This window comes from Aspergillus costaricaensis (assembly GCF_003184835.1).
Source record: "Aspergillus costaricaensis CBS 115574 unplaced genomic scaffold BO79scaffold_18, whole genome shotgun sequence".
NCBI lineage: Eukaryota > Fungi > Ascomycota > Eurotiomycetes > Eurotiales > Aspergillaceae > Aspergillus > Aspergillus costaricensis.
Window position 1 is genome coordinate 209,348 of NW_020291818.1, and position 18,230 is coordinate 227,577.

Here is an 18,230-nt window from a genome sequence, read left to right on the forward strand (position 1 = left end):
TTAATTTTTATTTATATATTATTAAGCTAATTTAAAAATTTATTTTTATTTTTTCTATTAAAACTTATAAATATTAATAACTTTAATTTCTTTATATTAACTGGATCTTGGGCTGGTACTGATATTAATATTAATATTAATATAAATAAAAATATTATAATAAATATCTGAAAAGATAGAAATCAGATATTAATAAATTATTTAACTTATTTAAAACTAGCTCTAATCTTATTATTTATTATTATATTTTATTAGAAAATAATATATTATATTTCTATATTTTAAATTATTAATTTTTTAATATATTTAATTAACTGGTCAATAATATCAGCTTAAATAATATTTTTATAATAATTAGAAATATTTATTAATTTATTATAATTATTATATATTATTAATTTATTATCTAATAAATACTTTAAAAGGGAATAAATTTAAAATTATAATAGATTAAAAAATTAAAAAGACTATATAAAATACAGTAATTAATAAAAAAATTAAATTTATTAGAGAAAGAACTATTTAATTTATAGATAAATTAATTTTTTTTATAGATATTTCTTCTGGGAGTTTTTTTTTATAATTCTAATAAATTCTTTTATTATTTTAGAGATTTCTATCTTTTTTACAAGTATCTCTGGGTCAAGATCCAGGACTAGACAAGTCAGAACATAGATGTTCTGATTCCAGATGGCTGACAGGGCCTAGCCCTTTTCAATTAGTAAGGTCTAGATATATAAAATAATAAAATTAATTTAATTAAAAAAAATAAATTATAAACTAAGATAGTAAAATATAATTAATCTATTTTTTAAATATTTTTATAAGAAATATCAGTAACTAATTATATATATTTAAATAAATATTTATTTATATTTTAACTTGTCTACTAGAATATTATAATATATAAATAAATTATACTTAATAGTAAATATATAAAAATAAAAGCTAGTATAGATAATAGATATTTTAAGATATTTTATTTATTTATTATTTTTTATTATTATATTAAGATTATATAGTAATTTTCCTGCTGTATATAAGTAAACTAATAAATTAAATTTATTAAAAAAAAAGATTAGATTATATAAAATATTATAAATTTTAAAAATATATAATTAGAAATTAATTAGTTCTGAAGTAATAATTATTAAATACTAGAAAATATAATAATTATAAAATATTTAAATATATATATTATTAGAAGACACTACTTAGCTAGTTAAAATAAATATAATAATAAATATAATTTTTATATAAATATAAATTAGCTATTAAAGGAGCAAAGATAAATCTATAATAAAAAAAAATAATATTAATAATTAAATTTATAATAAGAATTTTACATGGAACCAGACTGTAATTATATAATATTAAAAAATAATAAATAAAATAATAATTTTTTAATTAAGCTCTGATAATGTCCAGGTCTTTAAATATTTTAAAAAAAAAATTAAAATTAATAAATAGACTGAATTATTTTTTATAAAATTATACTAAAACTAGTAATACTAAAAGATAAAAGAATTTTTTAAATATATTTTAAAAAGTGATAGCTAATCCTCTTTTAATTAAAATAAAATATATTATATAGATAGTCTAAAATAATATTAAAAGTTAAAATAATTTATTTAATTAATAAAAATATAGATTATATTTTTTTAATATTAAAATATTTTTATTATTTAAGAATAATTATCTGATAATTACTTTTAGCTTAATAATATTAATACTAAAAATAATACTAGCTATAAAAGATTATATTATATCTTAGATTAATCTTTTTTTTTTAGAAATAATAATAAATTTAATATTTTATATTAATATTATAATTAAATATATTATTATTCTTAATTTACTATAGCATGTCTCCAGTAAATACTATAATAAATATAATAATAATTATTTATTTATTATAGAAAGTGCTGTAAAAGTCTTTTATAATAATTTTAAAATTAATATTAATATTAATTAAAATATCTTAAAATAAGATATTATGAAGACCCAGTATTATAATAAAAAAATTAATTAAATATTTTTATTTTTAATAAAATAAGCTAGCTGGTATCAGATAAATCCTCTTTAAAATTCTAAATATATTATAATAAGTTCTGAAATTATTAATAAAAAGAAGAAAAGAAAAAGACTTTATTTATAATTAATAAAATAATTATATAAAATAATTATATTTAAATATTTTAAGCTCAAGTTCTGCTTAAAATAAATATATAAAAATATATAATTATACCCGCCTAATACAAAAAATTAGAATATAATAAATAAAGATAATATTATTAGATAATATAATTAGAAAATTTATATAAATAAGCTAGAAACTAATATAATTATTAATTAATATAAAAAAGATTTTAAATATTATATTCTTTATTAATTAATATCTACTGTTAATATAAGAATCTATAAGTTTAAAAGAATATTTATATTTATTCTGAATCTTAATAAGCTAATATAATTTAAGAATAAGCTAGATAATATAAATAATTTAATTATATATATATAAATAAAATTAAGTATTCTTATTAATAAATATTATTTTATTATATTAAAATAATATATTAGAATACTGCTATGACCAGAAAACAAATTAAATAAAATTATTTAAAAAAAAATTTCTAGAATCTAGATAAAAGATATACTGGTTAAATATAATAATAAAAAATAAATCTTATATATAATAATATTATAGCTTAACAGGATAATCAGAATATTTTATTATTTTAAAATATAATTTAAATAATTCCAGATTAGATAACAGGATAAAAAAGAAAAGATATAATAAATTATAAATATATTATATAAATATTTTTTATTTTAAGAAATTTTTTATAGCTAGTAAGACTGAACTCTAGATTTTAAAATTAATTAAAATAAAATATATTTTTATTAGTAGTATAAATAAAAGATCTTATATATATTTTTTTAAAATATCTAGTTTTCTAGAAATAGATTTAAGCTTTTTAAATAATATAATTAAAATTAATATTTTATATAATATTATATAATTACTCTGGAAGATTAAAATAATAGAAATTTATAATTTAAGTATAATAATAAATTTAAAAAACTGGTTTTAAGAATAATTAATATTAAATTTAAAATATTTTATAAAAAATTTTTACTAGCTATTCTTATCTTCATAGAAAGAAATCTCTTGAAAGAATATAGTTAAAAAATTCTTTAAATTATTAAAAAAAAAAATATTTTTATAAATTATATTAAAAAAAGATATATTATTTTTAATAAAATTAATATTATTATTTATACCAGTATTATTATCAGTATTATTATTAGAACTAGTAATACTGTTAATATTTATATTAGTATTACTATTAATATTATTACTAGAATTAGTATTACTATTAATATTTATACTAGTATTATTATTACTGTTATTATTAATATTTATCTTTATATTATTATTTAAATTAATATTAATAATATATTTAGTATAAATATCAGAATTAATATAAAAATTATTTATATTAGAATTACTAGCCGCTACTGGTTTAGTTATTATTAAAATTAATATTAATATATTTTAATTAAACAGGCTCTGCTTGCATAAAAGTATTATCTAGATATTTAATAAAAAAAGAATTTATATTATATTCTAATTTTTAGTAACTAGTTTTTTAAGAATGAGATATAATAAATATTATTAATTAATATAAATTAATTAAATAAAGTAAAATATAATTTAAGCTAAATAATAAAAAATAAAAAAAAATAAAAATTAATTTATAAAAAATATAGCTAGAAGTAGAAGTTCTAGATAATTTTTATAAATTTTATAAATTATAATAAAAGTTTAATAATATCTAGGATTATATTATTGATAAATAATATTTTCTAGAATTTAAATATATTTTTATTATCAGAATTTTATATATATAATTATTATAATAAACTGAAGATATTAATATTAAAAATATTAAATATAAAAAGATAAGTATTATATATATTAGTAATTTATAAATTAGTATTATTATAAGAGTTATTAAGAGTTTATTATATTTATATTTATTTAAGATAGATATATATCATGGATTATATAAATAAGAAAGTAGTAAATAGAATATTATTATTAAATAATATTACTAGTAATTAACTGTAATAAGTAATAGATATATATCTAAGATTATTATAATATTATAATAATAGTACTAGTACTATATACTTAAGTATTATTATTATTTAATAATTAATATTATTATAATTATAATATAATTTTAATTTCTACTACTAGTATTTAGTTATTAGTCTTTTAATATTAAAAGGATTCTGTAAAAGTCTTTTATAAGATTTTATATATTTAATAATAAAAATTAGTATTATAATTATTATAATACAGCAGGTAGAATTAATTATTAATTATTAGATTTATAATATTAATTATACAGCTTTCTATTATCTACTTAATAATATATATAATTTATATTATTTATAATTTATTATTAATTATCTTTATTCTACCATTTCTGCTTACTATTTTTAATTTTTTTATAAATAATTATCTAAATAGCTTTATTTTAATATTATTATTATAATTATATTTTTATATTATTTACTGCAGCCTGCTGTGGGATCTATAATAAAATTTATAATAAAATTTATTTATAATTATATAAAAATTATTTTTCTTTTTTTTTTTTCTTTTTTTTTATTATTTTATTTTTTTTATTAAGATTCTTATTACTATATTTTTATTAAGTCTAACTCTTATACTACTATTTTAAATTATTTTCTATATTATTATTATATTTATTACTATGTCTACTGCTATAATTATTATTATTATTATAATTATTCTTATTTTTACTAACCTGCTTTTTTATAAAAAGAAACCTGTTTTTTTTATTATAGAAAATTTTTTTAAATTTCTAGATTTCTTAGCTAAAGTTCTGGAGAAAGTTGTTATAATTTTAAAAATTATTAAGAAAATTATTGATATCATACTAGAAATTAAAAAGATATATAATAAAATAAAAAAAATAAAAAAAATAATTTAAAATTAATAAAAATTTTAAGTAAGTTCGCATCTCTTTAAGTATATAATTAATATATAATTAATATATAATTAATATTTTATTATCAGTATTATAATAGATTATTTTAAAAAGATTATTATTAGAAATATAAGACAGAGAGAGATAGAAAAAAAAATAATTTAATAATTATTTAAATAATAATATTTAAGTATAATTTCTTATAAAAATATAAATTTTTATAATTATTAATTTTATAATAATCTAATATAATTTATTATCTAATATACTCTGCAGATATTATAGTTTATTTATTTAAATTTTAACTTAGTATTCTTTTTCTTATTTTATTTATATTTTTTAATTTTTATTTAATATTATTATTCTTATTCTTATTCTTATTTTTATTTTTATATTTATATTTACTGTTAGTATTATATTTATTTTTATTTTTATTTTTATTACTCTGCTGTTGTCTCTATTTATTAATATTAAATATAATTTTAATTATTTTATTTTTATTTTAAATAGCTAGTTCTAGTTTTTATAAATAGAATTTAATTATATTTATTTTATTATTAGAGTAATCTGATCTGTTAGATTCTTTTAAAAAAAAATATTTTTTTTTATATATTCTAGTAGAATTATTTTCTGTAAATTTATTTATATTAATAATTAAATAAATATGGCATATTTTAATTATAGATATTAAATAATAAGAAAAGTCTTTAATACTAAATTTATTCTAAAATTTATTATAATTATATAAATTATTAAAGATATGCAGAATAAAGTAATAGTTTTATTTATTTAATAAAATAATACTAGATATATTTATAAAATATTATTTATTAATATTTATAAAATAAATTAATATTATAAGCTGGGTTATAATATTTGATATTAATTAATATTATTTATAAAAGTCTTTTACTATTCTTTTTATTTATACTATAATTAATCTTTATTTAAACTAAAATAATTATTAATAAATAATATCTGCTGGACTTAAAAAAAGATATTAAATATTTAATTAAATTTAAATTAATTAGTTATAGTCTGGTAAACTAGAATAAAATTAATTAATTAATAAATTTTTTATATTTATTAAAGAAAAAGAATAAAAATCTAATTATTAAATTTTTTTAATATTAAGTTTAAGAACTTATTTTTTTATATTTTATAAAGATTATAAATATAAATTATTATATTTTTATATATTTTACAAGTGGCAGAGAGACTGGGAAATATTTATTTAATTAATTATATTATTTTTTTATTATTTAAAATAGTAATAAACTGTTACTGTATATAGAGAATTATTTTTTTAAATATTTTATTATCTGATTTAAAAACTCTAATTTAATTAAATAAGTTAATAGAAATAACTGACTTTAGTTAAATTAATCTGTTTTTTTTATAAATTATTATAATTAATAAATAATTATTCTTATAGAGACTATTAGTATAACTAAGAATTATTATTTTTATTAATTTAATTATTAGAATTAGACTTTTACTTACTAAAAGAATAAATAAATATTAAGATTTTTCAGAAATTTTATAATAATAATAATATAATAATAATATTTAATATTATTACAGTTATAATAATATATTTTAACTAAGATAAATTAATTAAATTTTAGTTTTAAAAAAATAAAAAGTCCAGTCTATTTATTTTTTTTTTTTTATAATTTTATATAAAAAAGTCTGGTTTTAAAAAAACTAGATTATACTATTTTCTATTCTAATTATTTTTAATATTTGTTTAAGATATATCTCTGATTATAATATTTTTTTTAGAAGTTATTATTATTAGTAATATATAAATACTTAATATTTAAAAGATATTACTTACTTTATTATATCTAATATTAATAATATTTTTTATATAAATCTTAGTTAAGAGAAGAAGCAAGTCTGTTAAAAATAAAATTAATATTAAATTAATATTAATTAATATATTTTAAAATAATATTTTTAAAGTCTGTTCTAAATAATATTTATTATTTTTATTTATTAAGTATTAGCAGAAATATAAAACAGATATTAATATAATAATATTATAATATAAAAACCAGCTACTGAGTGTTTTTATATAATAAAAATAAATAGAAGAAGATAAAAAAGTATTTATAATTTAAATATTATTTTTTTATTATTAATAATATATTAATAAACAGATATTATTAAAATATTTAATATATAAATATATTTATATATAGAGCATGTTTTTTATTATAAATATATATTTATAATTTTTTTATATTATTTTATATATTTTTTTAATAAATTTTTATATTATTATTAATTTATTTTTTAATTAATTATATTATTTTTAATATCTACTAGTCTCTTATATTTCTTAATTTATTTATTTTATAATTATTTATAAGTTATCTGCAGAAGCCTTTTATAATATAATTATAATTTTATTTTTTATAAAAAGAATAGCTGCTGTATTTCTAGTAATCAGAATAAATATTATTATTATTATAAAAATAAAATAAATATAATTATATAAAAGAAAATTTTTTTTATTAAATATAATATAATATAAGAATAAAAACAGCTAATATAACTTTTAAATTAAAATTATATTTTAAATTTTAATTTAATTATAATATTTCTAATGTTAATATCTGTATCTTTAATCTAGGATATAAAAAGACTAATATTAATAATTTTTTTTTTATATTTATCTTATCTTTAATAAGTATAAGTAGTTGTTTTTTAAAATTTTTAAAATTATTTATATTTATATTAACAAGTATACTGACCTGCTAATTTTATTATATTTAATTCTTATTTATTAATATATTTATCTAGATATCTTATAAAGATTACTAGTAAAAAAGATTTTTATTTTTATATTTATATATATCTTTTCTATATTATCTATATTAATAAGATATTATTTTATACTAGTACTGATTATCTTTAGATTAATATATATAATATTTTTAGTAAGTTCCAGAATATTATTATTTATATAAATATTAATTAAATTATTCTATCTGTCTATATCTGTAATATTAATTATATTATTATTATTAAGATTCTTTACTATTTTATATATAAGTTTTCTAGTTATTAAAAAATTATTATTTTTAAAAACTAGAATTTTATTTTTATTTTTATAAAAATTATATCCAGCTCCGCCTGGAGAATAAACTTAAGTAAAATAATATTTATAATATATATTTTATACTAGTATATTTTAATTAGAAATATATAATATAATATTAAAATAATTAATAATTTATAATTATTTTCATATTTATAGTATGTTCTGTAAAAGTCTTTTATTAAATATTTTATATTATTATTAATAAAATTAAGATAATTAATAATCAGGAACTGCAAAGATTTTAATTATTTTTTATAAAATTATATATAATTTTATATATTACTTACTTTATTATTAATTTAATATTTATAATATTATTTTTTTAGAATTTTTTATTCTTATTCAGTATTACCAGTTCTTTATTTTATATAATTTATTTTTTAATTAAAAATTTCTTTTTTAAATTATCCAGTGTGGGGGCTAGTCTGATATATATTATTATAATAAAATTTAATAAGATTTTCTATATATTTTTCTTTGTTAAATAAATATTAAATATTTTAAATATATAATATTTATATATAAAAACTGTATGAGTTTAATTTATATATAATATTTAATTTATAATCTAGTTTTTTATAATTTTTGAAATAGCTAGAGAAAATAAATATAAATTATAATAAAGATTTTATAAATTTAAATTAATTAAACTTATTAAATAACTTATGATTAATATTATATATTTATTAAGATTTTTAATAAATAATTTAATAATAATAGACTTTTCTCTGATTATTAATTTAATATAGATAATTATATAATCTAAGCTAATTTTAATAAATATAATAAAAATATATATCTTCTCTCTAAAAAAATAGATTTAAATAAAAGATTTCTCTTCTTTAAGAAATATCTGGTTATAAATAATTAATAATATAATATATATTTTAAAAGTATTTTATAAAAGCTATTCCAGGTCTCCTGTATTAAATTATAATATATTATTATTATTATTATTAAATAAAATATTAGTAGAATAATATTCTCTTATTTATATATAAAAGTCTTTTATAAAATTTTTTTCTACTGCAGTTTTTATTTCTAGATTTAGATATATATAAGCTATTTACTTATATTATTTAATAATATTAAATAATTTTATAATAATAGAAATAGGCAGACTACTTTTTATATTTATAAAATTTAATTATAATAAGTTTAGAATTAGTTTATAAAAATAATTTATATATTAATAAATATAACTTAACTTCTTCCGGTTAATAATAAAAATATTTCTGTAATTTATAATTTTATAAATCTGATATATTATAAACTTTTTTAATTTAAAATTTAAATATAATATTTTCTTAAATACAGGAGAAATATTTATTCTAATTTTATTATTTAATTTAATTAATAATATAAAATCTTATATATACTAGATTATAAGATATTAAAATAATTTTCTTAATTAATATAAAATAGTATTGATATCTTGTACTTTCTTATTAAAAATATATTTTATTATAAATTTTTAATTATAAAATAATTAATTATTTTATATCTCTGAAGCAGTATTTATAATTTATTATATATAATTATTAATAAATATTATTTTTATATTAGGATTTAAGAGTAAGAGAAGTCTTATATATTTTAAAAAATTATATATATTATTATAAAAGAATATAGCTGTTAACAGAATATAAAATCTAGTATATAATTAAATATAAATAAATAAAATATTTAATTCTTTATTGTATAATAAATAAATTTTATTAAATATAATAATTTTAAAGTATCTCTCTAGATTATCTAGAAAATTTATAAGTATATAAAGATTAGCTGGATTATATAATTTTTTTTATTAATATATTAAATTTTTATTACTTAGAGATTATAGCAGGTTTTTTATATTTAATAAAAAATTATTATAATAATATATATATTTACTAGTCTATCTTTGAAGATTTTATATTTTTTTATTAATTTATTCTTGATATAGCTTCCGGCCTGGTAATATATATTATTATAATAAAATAATATCTGAAATTTTTTAATTATTAATATAATCTTATTTATCCACTGCTTAATAAGATAGAATAAAATAATAATAATTATAAAATAATTTTTTAAAAAATTTAATCTGTCTTTCTCAGCTGTAATAAATTTATATTTAAATTTATTTAATTATTATATTATATTAGCTGTAAAAGCTTTTTATATATTTCTAGAAAAATATTTATATATAAGAGAAATATAACAGTCTTCTAGATTTTTTTAATATTAATAATATCTATAATAATTATTTTATATAGTAAATTAAATTGCATGATCTTGATAATATAATTAATATATATAAATTATTAAAATTTTAGTTTCTAATTATATAATATCTTTTTTATATAAGAATTTATTAAATTTTTAATATATAGATTCCTGCAGGCTTTTTTATAATTATTAAATTAATATTTTTAGATATCCAGCTACTTTTTATATATTAAGATTTTTTTATAATTTTTTAATATTGGTTGTATGAGTAAGTTATTTAAATTTATATTATTATTAAAAAATTATTATAGATTTTCTGCAGCTTGGTATATACTTAATTTAAATATATAATTATTAAATATTTTTAAAATATTTATTTTTTTTTTATATATTTAGATTTTCTTAATATAATTTTATTATTTTTATTAATTTTAATATTTTCAGCAGTTTTAGTATTTTTATTATTTTTAATATTTTTAATAATTATAATTATCTTCTTTATTTAAGTTATGATTTAAGACTTTAATAATTATAAAATAATTTCTATATAAATATAAATCTAAAATAAATTTTTAAGATTAAATATTTTTAACTAGTATTTAAGGATCAGTTTTTATTAATTATTTAATAATTTATACTTCTAGACTGGGATTTATAATTATTATATTTTTAATAAATCTAGAGACTTATTATTAATAATAAATAATAATAATAATAATAATAAGGATTTTTTATCTGATACTGGTTTTAGAATTTTTTTTATATTTAACTTATTTTTAATTATAAAATTAATCTTTGTTTTAACTATTTACTATATTCTAGTTTTATATATTTTAATAAATTATGATTCTATTATTTTAATTATTAAAATTAATTATAAAAATTTTTTATAAAATATTTCTAAATTTTTATCTGGTAGAATTATCCTGAAAATAATTTTATTATTATTTAATTTATTAATCTGTAATAAGCTATATATTTATATTAAAATATTTTTTAAAATTTATATTATTATATTTATAATATTCTTAAGAAGGTTTTTTTAATAAAATATTTTTTTTAATTTTTATATATTTTCTAATCTTATATTATGCAGGAAATAGGTAAGATATTTATTAAAATTTTATTTTATTTTATTAATATACTAATGGCTATATTTAATAATATTTTATATTTTTTTTAATTATAAATTTTTAGATCCGGGTAAGCCTGGTTTCTTATTTTTAATTATTAATTAAATTTTTTATTATATAATTCTAAAGTTTAAGCTAATAAAATTTAATTAAATTAGATAATAATCAGTCTCTTTAATTATTTTTAGAATTAAGTTTTAATAATTTTTATAATTTTTTTTTATTTTTTTTAGCTAGTTTCTGTATTATAATTATCTTTATTATAATTATTTCTATTATATTATTATTTATTAAAAAAAATTTTATATTATTTTTATTATTTATTTTTTTTATATTAATATTATTTTTTTATATTATCTGTAAAAGTCTTCCAGCTTATTTTTAATTTAATTTATTATTATTTTAATTATTTTATTTTAATATAAAAAAAAAACAGAAATAAAAAAGATAAAAAAAAAGAGAATAAAATAAGTAAAAAAAAGAGAAAAAAAAAATAAGAAAATAATATAAAAAAAAAAAAAGTAAAAGAGTAAAAAGAAAAAAAGATATAATATATATAAAAAAAAATAAAATAATAGTAAATTAGTAATAAGATAATAATAAATAATCTATAAAAAACTTAGTTAGTATAAAAGAGAAATAATAATATAATTCTTTATAAATAGATTAAAGATAAAAAAATAATAGACTTTTAATAGTAATAAATAATTATAAAATAAGTTTTAAATAATTAATCTCTTGTTATTTTCTTGAATATAGTTTTAAAATAATATATAAATACTAGTATAATTATTATGTATAATATAATAGAACACTTATAATTTATTTTAATTAATAATTATTAGGAACTGTTATACAACTGGCTATAATTCCCGGCAACTTCCACCAGCGGCCTACTATGTATTATATTATGAAAAGATATTATTTATATTTATATAGATCTCTGAGGAGTACTAGATAGTTATTTATATTATTTATAATCTATTTATGCAATATTGAGTCTTCCAGACTTATAATAGTTGAGTTATCTTATGTTCAAAAAGAGTCTTTTGTATAGTATTACTGAAAAGGGCTAGGCCCTGTCAGCCATCTGGAATTGGAACATCTATGTTCTGACCTATCTAGTTCTAGACCTTGACCCGGAGATATCCGTAAGAAGAATAGAAATCTTTAAAGTAATAAAGAAATTTATTAAAATTATAAAGAAAAACTTTCAGAAGAAATATTTATAAAAAAAATTAATCTATTTATAAATTAAATAGTTTTTTCTCTAATAAATTTAATTTCTTTATTAATTATTATATTTTATATAGTTCTCCCGGCTTCTTAACCTGTTATAATTTTAAATTTATTCTTTTTAAAATATTTATTAGATAATAGACCGGTAATATATAATAACTATAATAAATTAATAAATATTTTTAATTATTATAAAGATACTACCTAAGCTGATATTATTAATTAATTAATTAAATATATTAAAAAACTAATAATCTAGAATATAGAAATATAATATATTATCTTTTAATAAAATATAATAATAGATAATAAAATTAAAATTAATCTTAAATAAATTAAATAATTTATTAATATCCAATTTCTGCTTTCTTAGATATTTATTATAATATTTTTATTTATATTAATATTAATATTAATATCAGTATTAATCTAAGATCTAGTTAATATAAAAAAACCAAAGTTATTAATATTTATAAGCTTTAATAGAAAAAATAAAAATAAATTTCTGAATTAATTTAATAGTATATAAATAAAGATTAAAATTAATTAATAATTTATTAATATATTAACTGAACAGGCCTGGTATATATTTATATTTTTAAATAAAAAAATTAAAATAAAAATTAATTTATAAATAAAAATTAATTATAAGATTCCATCTTTCTCAGCTATAATTTTAATTAATTATTTTAAATTAATTTATAAGAATCCAGCTTAATAAAAAAAATTATTAATAAATTATCTATTCTTAAACAGAAAAATTAAATAATTAATAATTTTTTAATAAAAATTAATAATCTGCTAATTAAGGCCGGAGAATATAATTAAAAAAATTTAAATAAAAAAAATTTTTTATATTAAATTTTAAATAATAATATCTACTAACAGATGGTAGGTATTGAATAAAAACTAGATTTTAAAAATTTTTATTAATAAATTAAATAAATAGCTAATAAATTTATAAAAATAAATTAATTTTTAAAAAAATAATTAAAATATTTAAATATCTGGATAAATAACATCTTTAAAAAAATAATTATAAATAATATTATAAATTAGAAATCTATAACTGCAAGTATAGAATCTACTTAATAAATTTAATAAATATTAAAAAAAATATTAGTTAAATATTATAAAACAAGACTCTGCTTATACTATAAATTCTTAAAATATTATATTATTAAATATTTTTATTTATTATTATAATATTTTTAAAATTTAAAAAATAAAGTCTACCAAGCTCTGCTTAAAGATAATTTAATTAATAAAATTAATTAAATATTAAAAAATTTGATTACTCAGTAGCTTCTAGTTTTAGAAAAAATATAATTTTTTTAAATTATTATTTAAAAAAGTATACACTAGTTAACTATAATTATAAAAAATTTAAAAAAAAGATTTAAAAATTTAAAAGCTACCATATCTTCTTTATATTAGAATTAATTAATAAAATTTATTTTATAAATATTTTAATTAATACTAGCTGTATATCTTATAAGATAATTAATTAGAATTTTATAAATAAAAATAAATTAAAATATATTTTTATTAAATTCTAAAATATTAAAGAATTTAAGAAAAAGAAAGCCTGTATAACTAAATTAATAAAAATATTATTAAATATAAATAAAAATTTATAAAAGTATATATATCTCTATATTTTATTATATATATATAAATATAATATTATATTAAGATTTTTATAGATAAAGTACTAAAATATAATACTTTAAATTAAGAATTTTATACTTTATATCCAGAACACGGGGGTAAAAATATAATATAAATAAAAATAAAATTATTTTTTAATACTACTTATAATCTCTGCCAACGCGTGATATACTTAAAAAAATTAAAAAAAAAAAAATTTAATAAAATTATTTACAGCAAGTCTGGCAGATATTAATAAAGTTTTTTATAAATTTAATTAATTAAAAAATCTTATAAAAGTAGAAAACAAGCTACTAAATTTTTACTATAAATATTTAGATATTTTTAGTAAAATAATAATAAATATTCTATTATTTTATTACCTGGGAGTAGACCATGCTATTAAAATAATTAAAAATATTAAAAAAAAAAAGAGATTTCTTGAGGCTTTCTTTACTAGATAAACTAATTAAAATTCTTAGTATTATAGAAAATTCTGATTAATCTTTTAAAAAAAATTTTATAAAAATTAATAATTTTTTAGCAGCTGCGCCCGTGCTGTTTATTTTAAAATTTAATAATAATTTATATTTTTATATAAATTATCAAGTATTTAATTAAATAATTATAAAGAACTAGTATTCCTTGCTATTTATTTAAGAAATTTTCTAATATATTTTAAAGATTTATTATTATACTAAACTGGATATTATCCAGATCTTTTATTATATTTAAATTAAAGAAAAAGATAAATAAAAAACTATATTTTATATTTATTTTAAATTATTTAAATAGCTAATAGCCCTATTCAAACTTATTAATTATTTAAATATATTTTAATAATATATTAATTAAATCTTACAGGAATTTCTTAACAAATTCTGCTTTATTTATATTAATAATATTTTTATTTTTATAAATAAAAGTTTGATTATATATTATATCCAGATATAGTAAGTACTGGAATACTTATAAAATATAAATCTTTAAATAAATATTAATAAATATAAATTTAAAATAATTACTATAAAATATCTGGAATTCATTATTAAAATAAAGAAAAAAATTTATATAAATTTTATTAAAATTCAGGTTATACAGGACTGGAAAATATTAAAGACTATTTATAATATTAAAACTTTTCTAAAATTTACTAATTTCTATTAGTAATTTTTTAAGAACTGGAGAACTTATTCAAAATCTTTAATATAATTTATTAAAAAAAATATTAAGTTCAGCTAGATATCAGAGATCTAAAAAATATTTAAAATTTTTAAAAGAATCTTTATTATTATCTTTATCTTTGTGTATTGGGATCCTAAATAAAAAATATTAATAAAAATTAATTTTTTTAAATAATATATAAAAAAAATATTATTTTAATAAAATAATTAAGAAATCCTCCGCCTGGTAATATACTTTTTAAAAAAAAATCTATTTATAAAATATAATTACTAGATTTATAATAAAAAACTACTAATAATTATCTAAGTTTTATAAAAATAAAAACTAGAACTTATTACACTTTCTTATTTTAAAATTCTTAGTAATTATTAAAATCTAGAATATTTTATAATTTAACAGTAGCTTATAAAATAATAAATATATTAGATTTAATTCTTAAATTATTTTAATTTTATAATTAATTATTATTTAAAAATAATAAATATTTAATCAGATATCTTATTTCAAAGATTCCAGAATATATTTAAAAAGAAAAATAAATATATTATAAATTAAGAGATCTAGCTATTTTATTCTATACTTAAAAAAGAATTTATTTATATAATATCTATTAATAAAAATCTTAATAAAGAAATCTCTGTTAATTTAAAATTTAAAAAATTAATATTAGATAATCTGTAGAAGCAAGTAGAATAAACTAATAAAAATTTAAAAAAATATTATAAAATAATAACTGAAGACAGACCTAAACTTTTTAAATAATTAAAATTAAAAATCTTTATTATAAAATATTAGCTGAATATAAACTAATATCTACTTTTTTAAAAATAAGTCTAGATCTTTAATTCAGAGTTCTTATAAATTTAAATTATTTAAAAAATTTATAAAATAATTACTTATTATTATTACTAGTCAGATATAAATAAAAATATCTACTAGTTCTACTATAATTATAACAGTTATAAAACTAATTATATTTAAAAAAATTATAAATAAAACTTTTTAAAACTGCTACTAATCTCTGATTAATCTTAATAAAATATTATTATTAATTTTCTAGTAGATCTCCCGGAGTCTTAAAATTATAAAAATATTATAATTATTATTAACTGGTTAATTAAAAATATTATTATTAAAATTATTTTAAGTATAGATATAAAAGACTTTATAAATATATTTATCTAAGTATTTTATAATTATTATAAAATATTTTAATTAATAATTTTAAACTATAATTCTTAATTTATAAATAAATTATAAATAATCCTGTATAAAATCCTGGATATTAAATAATATTTTTTTATTATTTATTATTCTGAAACAGATAGAGCAATAAAATATTAAATTATAATTATTAAGATTTTTCTATAATACTTTATAAATTAATAATAAATTAATTAATAAAAATTACTACTTCTAGTACAGCTAATCTTAAATAACTAAAACTTTATATTAATAAAAATAAGTTTTTTCTTCTTATAATACAGCTTCTATATAAAGCTCTTAAATTTAAGTATTAAAATAGACTTTTTAAAATATAATTAAATCAGGAATTCCTAAGAACAGGCTGAAACTATTTTTAATAAATTTTAAAAAATCTAAAATATTATTAATTTAATAATAATAGCAGTATAAAAAATATAAAAATAATATATTAATTAATAATAAAATCCTGCTTCCTGCTATAAAAAAAATAATAAAATCTAATTAAATTTAAAAAATATTATAATTAACTAACTTAACAAAAAGTTAGATTAGTAGAATATAAAATTTATAATATTAGAATAGATTAAAATATATATATATAAATTAAATATATTATCAGAAATTTATTTAATATTTTATATTAATTTATTTTAATTTATTACTACAGACTTTCTACTTATTTAAAAAATAATTAATTAATAATTAAATATTATTATTACAGAAGATAGTACTAAGAAATATATTATTAAAAAAATTATAAATAAAAAAAATATATTCTAAAAAAAATATAATTATAAAAAAATATTTCTAATTAAATAAAAGAAATATATTAAATTTATATAAAAATTAATAATTAAGTTTTATAATACTGAGATCTATAAATACTAATATAATTTTATTTATTTATTTTATTTAAAGAAATTTATATCAGCTCAGCTGCGTTATAGTAAGAAAAATAATAATTAAAAAAAATTAAATCTTATTAATTATCTAGAATTAGAATATTTATATTTTAATCTATTTAATTCTAGATTTTAATCCGGAGATATCTATAAGAAAAATAGAAATCTCTAAAGTAATAAAGAAATTTACTAGAATTATAAAGAAAAACTTCCAGGAGAGATATCTATAAGAAAAACTAATTTATCTATAGATTAGATAATTCTTTTTCTAATAAATTTAACTTCTTTACCAACTACTGTACCTTACATAGTCCTCCCGGCTTCTTAGCCCGTCATAATTACTGATGGGCCACCTCACTGTAGTGGGCCACCTAACTGTGGATTACGTTATAATGTTCACCGCCCATAAATGTCACACTTTCCCGTTCATACTGTTCATTCAGGGTTGCGAAGCCGCACTTCTCCCTTGGCGGAATAAAAGATATATAGTACAACCTCGCCAGATTACCACAGACTAGACATTATCCTTGTCAAGGATTCTTCTAGACCAAGTCTTACCTCTTAG